Genomic DNA, 5,908 nt, shown 5'->3' on the forward strand with positions numbered 1-5,908 from the left:
GTCCCTTCAGCCTTTGTTTTGTAGATATTTGCATGATGATAATAATAATAGTTATTACTATTAATAATAAATTATTACATATTAATCATTACTTTTCTATGGAAGTATTTTATTACTGACTATTCCGAGAATACTTTAAACAAATTATTCTGCAGAAAAAGAATTTAAAAACAATAAAATAAAAATTCTGTATAATTCAAGGCACCTTTTAAATGTTTATTCCATCCAATCTGATAACCTGAATATATTCTGCTTCATATTTATATTAACTGATTTTCTTAACAAAATACATTCCCCTCCAAATAAATGTTGTTATGGCAGGAGTCAATAGGAGGCGCTCTTACATTTTTTCTTAGTGTGAAAGCTCTTTTCAGTCTTTGAAGAAATGCTCTATTGTTAATTTAATATAATATTATTTTGAAGAGAGTTCTTAAAATAGAAAGAAAATTTGTTCTTTATTAAAGGCAATTCTTGAGCAAAGATACTGCATGGGAATCAGGTGTTGGTTTGAGGGCTTAGATTTCTAATAGCAAGGATTGCCTGTGTGATCTTTCTGAGCACCTCTGTTCCAGGCGATAGTGTAAATAAAAAAATGAAACTTTGAATCTGTGTAGCTGGTTTCTCCAAAGGGAAGCCAACCTGGAGAGCTCATCATCTGAGATAGAGAGGGAGAGACGGATGGACGATAGAAGCTGCAGTTGCTCATTTCCTCTGACATCTCAGGACCAAGATGTCTGAGCTGAGTGCTCACAAATCAAGGGTGTCATAGTATAATTCCCAAATCTGGACCTTAGCGTCCAGAATATGGGTACTAGCATAAAGTCCTCTAAGCTTAATTACCAGCTTAGATTCTGTAGCGCTGCCACCAATCAGGAATTTCTAGGGCCTGATACCCTCTGGTCCCCCCAAAACCTTCCCAGGGGACCCCAAGACCCAGATTCCTTGAGTCTCACAACAAAGGGAAATAAACCATTCCCTCCCACCTCTTTACCTCCTCCCAGATCTTTCCTGCCTGAGTACACTAGGAGATACTGTGATTCAATTCCTTGAAACACAACACAGAGAGATCAAGTTTCTCTCTCCCCTTCTCCCAGAGGCAATACAGATTCAAGCTGCGTGAATCTAACACAAAGAGGAAATTTATCCTTCCCTTCTCCCCACCAATTCCCTGGCATATACAGGCTCACTTCCTTTGAGCCTTAAGTAGGAGAGAAAAATCAAACAGGTCTTAAAAGCAAAACTTTTAATAAAAAAGAAAGAAAAAAGTAAAAGGTTTATCTCTGCACTTTAGATGGTAAAAAGTTACAGGGTCTTTCAACTTATAAACAATAGAAAGAAACTTTCTCCAGCAGAAACACAATTTAAGCTACTTCCAGCAAGTACACATATGCAAATGAAAAAAACAAATTAAAAGACTATGACCACCTTTTCTTACTTACAATTCTGAATAGATAAGAGACTGTAGCAGGGAGATTGGCAGAAACCTGGTTGCACCTCTAGCCCCGTCCAGGACCCAGAGAGAACAAAGCCAAACCCCAAACCCACAAACAAAGGCTTCCCTCCACACGAGATTTGAAAGTATCTTGTCTCCTGATTGGTCCTCTGGTCAGGTTTTTGGGTCAATGTTTGTTAACCCTTTACAGGTAAAAGAGACATTAACCCTTAATTATCTGTTTATGACAAAGGGAGCCAAAACCAAGAGCCACTTTGGAAAATGTTGGTCATGCTGACTTTCTTACTGCATTCAGGTTACCCCATGGGTCAGTAATTTAATCTCTACCTTGAAGTAGATACAAATTGCAATGTTATTCCTCTCCTACTTCTGTTCACTATTTGTTAGACTATCATAGAATCTCAGGGTTGGAAGGGACCTCATGAAGTCATCTAGTCCAAGACCCTGCTCCAAGCAGGACCAATCCCCAGACAGATTTTTGCCCCAAATCCCTAAATGACCCCCTGTCAAGGTTCCCTCTCTGAACTCTAGAGTACAGATGTGGGGACATGCATGTAAGCCCCCTAAGCTTTTTTACCAGCTTAGGTCATCATTAAACTGCCACCATCAAGTGTGTTCCAAATCTTAGGGAAGGGCCACTTGGAACTCTGCCTTTCCCCAATATTTCCCAAGTCTCTAACCCCGTCTTTCCTGGGCAGATTTGAGACTAATTCCTCCCCTCCTACCCTGCCCCCCCAAGTCCTTACACCCCTTTTCCTGTGTAGGCTTGAGAGTATACCCTCACCAGTTAGTCCTGGTGAACAGAGATCCAAAACTCTTGGATCTTAAAACAATGAAAAAAATCAATCAGGTTCTTAAAAGAAGAATTTTAATTGAAGAAAAGGTAAAGATCACCTCTGTAAAATCAGAATGGAAAATAACTTTACAGGGTAATCAGATTTAAAGAGCCCAGAGGAACCCCCTCTAGCCTTAGGTTCAAAGTTACAGCAAACAGAGGTAAACCCTCTAGAAAAAGGAACATTTACAAGTTGAGAAAACAAAGATAAAACTAACATCCTTGCCTGGCTGTTACTTACAAGTTTGAAATATGAGAGACTTGTTCAGGAAGATTTGGAGAGCATGGATTGATGTCCGGTCCCTCTTAGTCCCAAGAGCGAACAACCCCCAAAACAAAGAGCACACAAACACAAGCCTTCCCCCTACCAAGATTTGAGAGTATCTTGTCTCCTTATTGGTCCTTTGGGTCAGGTGTCAGCCAGGTTACCTGAGCTTCTTAACCCTTTACAGGTAAAAGGATTTTGGTGTCTCTGATCAGGAGGGATTTTATAGTATTGTACACAGGAGGGCTGTTACTCTTCCCTTCATAGTTATGACACTCCGTCAAGCATTGAATTCACAACCCTGGGTTTATCAGGCCAATGCTCAAACCACTGAGCTATCCCTTCCCCCCAAAGTCTTAAAGTGGATGGTGGTGGCAGCAGAACCACTGGCTATCTATCTATCTATCTATCTGTCTATCATCTAAGAAAGCAGCAAAGAGTCCTGTGGCACCTTATAGACTAACAGACATATTGGAGTATGAGCTTTCGTGGATGAATACCCACTTCATAGGCCACATGCATCTGACAAAGTGGGTATTCACCCACGAAAGCTCATGCTACAATATGTCGTTATTCTATAAGGTGCCACAGGACTTTTTGCTGCTTTTACAGATCCAGACTAACCAGGCTACCCCTCTGATATCTATCTATCTATCTATCTATCTATCTATCTATCTATCTATCTATCTATCTATCTATCTATCTATCTAATCATTGCAAATCTGTTTGTTTGTTTATCCAACGTGTTTTTATTTTGTTGCCCATCACTGTGGTATCTTGGCCAGGGATTTTAAAAGGATACTAAGAGAGAAAGGCATTCCACTATCATTGCATATGGATGGATCTGAGCACCTAACTCCCTTGGGTCCATTGAAAATTGCTGCCCACCTTTGATAGATCATCATTAGCAAAGCCCCTTGTGAATGTCATCTGGTCTTTGGCTCTTCTCACTCTATGTGTTATAGAAAGCTCTGCTTAGGCCAGATTCTTTGGGGGAGGGAAAGGTGGGAAGACGCCAGCCACTGACTGTGACAGGAAGCCTTCTCCTCAATGCCTCTTTAACATCCTTATTTCTCAGGCTGTAGATCATGGGGTTCACCATGGGAATCACTATGGTGTACAGCACAGAGACAGCTTTGTCCTGCTGAGCAGAATAACTTGGCTTGGGCCGCAAGTACATGAAGATCAGAGTCCCGAAGAAGATGAAGACGGCTGTGAGGTGAGAGCTGCAGGTGGAGAAGGCCTTGCGCCTGCCCTGAGGAGAGGGGATCCTGAGGATGGCCATGAAGATGTACAGATAGGAGATCAGCGTGTTCAGGAAGCTGCTGACACCGATGACGCAGGCCGAGGCCAGGATGATGGTCTTGTTGCTCCGGGTCTCGGTGCAAGAGAGCTTCAGCAGGGGTGTGATGTCACAGAAGAAATGGTCGACCTGGTTGGCCTCGCAGAAGGGCAAGCTGAATGTGTAGCCAGTTTGGATTAAGGAGTTCAGGAAGCCGCTGGCATAGGAGCAGACCAGGAGCCAAGGTGCAAATCCTATCGGACATGGCGACCGTGTAGAGCAGCGGCTTGCAGATGGCCACAAAGCGGTCATAGGCCATGATGGCCAGCAGACAGCACTAGGTGGTCAGCATGCCGCCGAAGACACAGAACTGCATGGCGCACCCCAGGAAGGAGATGGTCCCATCTCCCATCACAAAGCTGTTCAGAGCCTTGGGGACGATGGCAGAGGAGTAGCAGAGGTCCACAAAGGACAGGTGCCTGAGGAAGAGGTACATCGGGGTGTGCAGGCAAGCATCGAGGTGGATGACCAGCAGGAGGCTGGCGTTCCCCAGCAGGATGGTGACATAGCTGACTGAGAAAAGCGCGAAGAGCAGAGCTCGCAGGTCTGGGCTTGATGTGAAGCCCAGAAGGACAAACTCTGTCACCGTGGTGCTGTTTCCACTGCCCATGCTTGGGATCTGATAGGGGGAAAGGAGAAAGGGAATTATCACAGAGGGACTGGGAACCTCCACTGTTGGTACTAGTATCTCCACATCTTAATGCTAGGGGGACAGACTCTGATCTCAGTTGGGCCAGAAGAATTCCACTGAGTCATTCTGGATTGACACGGACATGGGTTAAATGAAAACAGAATTGGGCCCAAAAGGCCAGAGTCCTATCTTGGAATTAAGCCAGATGATAGTGTGCCCATGTGAACAAAGTGCTCTACTGGGTTTTATCCCCAGCTCTGGTACTGGCCTGTTGGGCTATCTAGAGAAAGTCCCATCCCCCTTCTGTACCTCAGTTTACCCACCTGTAAAATAGAGGTAATGATACTAAACTTCAACCTAAAGTGCCGTGAGATCTGAGGGTGAGAAGAACTCGAGTTATTGTTAATTGGCTCTGACTCTGGTTTTATACTAGGGTTTCTGAGAGAAGAATTTGCCCCAAAGGTTTGCCTTATCTCTTTTCTCAAAGCCAATTGAGTTATTCTGGATTTACACTGAAGTGCCTGACAGAAAAATTGGGTGCAAATAGCACAGCCACTTTTTCTTCTGATGAATGCATCTGACAAAGTGAGTATTAACCCACGAAAGCTTATGCTCCAATACATCTGTTAGTCTATAAGGTGCCACAGGACTCTTTGTTGCTTTTTTACAGATCCAGACTAACACAAGTCTAAAAATAGCATTCTTATATATTTTTATGGCTGACCTGGAACAACACTTCCTTGGCTCTCGTCCACTCACTCCCCTTCTCTACCTATGCTACATTGATGACATCTTCATCATCTGGACCCATGGGAAGGAGACTCTGGAAAAATTCCACCACGATTTCAACAGCTTCCACCCCATAAACAACCTCAGCCTGGACCAATCTACACGGGAGGTCCACTTCCTAGACACCACAGTGCAAATAAGTGATGGTCACATTAACACCACCTAGACCAAAAACCTACCGACCGCTATGCCTACCTTCATGCCTCCAGCTTCCATCCTGGGCACATCACACGATCCATTGTCTACAGCCAAGCACTGAGGTACAACCGCATCTGCTCTAACCCCTCAGACAGAGACCAACACCTACAAAATCTCCACCAAGCATTCTCAAAACTACAATACCTGCATGAGGAAATAAGGAAATAGATCAACAGAGCCAGACATGCACCCAGAAGCCTCCTACTGCAAGACAAACCCAAGAAAGAAACCAACAGGACTCCACTGGCCATCACATACAGTCCTCAGCTAAAACCCCTCCAACGCATCATCAGGAATCTACAACCCATCCTGGACAACGATCCCACACTTTCACAGGCCTTGGGTGGCAGGCCAGTCCTCGCCCACAGGCAACCTGCCAACCTGAAACATATTCT

At 44.1% G+C, this 5,908-nt stretch overlaps 1 pseudogene; it reads right to left on the minus strand.

The window, feature by feature from the left end:
• Positions 1–3,505: 3,505 nt before the first annotated feature.
• Positions 3,506–4,505, minus strand: LOC115638092 (annotated as a pseudogene).
• Between the last annotated feature and the right edge of the window lie 1,403 nt (positions 4,506–5,908).

This window comes from Gopherus evgoodei, chromosome 21 (assembly GCF_007399415.2).
Source record: "Gopherus evgoodei ecotype Sinaloan lineage chromosome 21, rGopEvg1_v1.p, whole genome shotgun sequence".
In the NCBI taxonomy this organism is placed as follows: domain Eukaryota; kingdom Metazoa; phylum Chordata; order Testudines; family Testudinidae; genus Gopherus; species Gopherus evgoodei.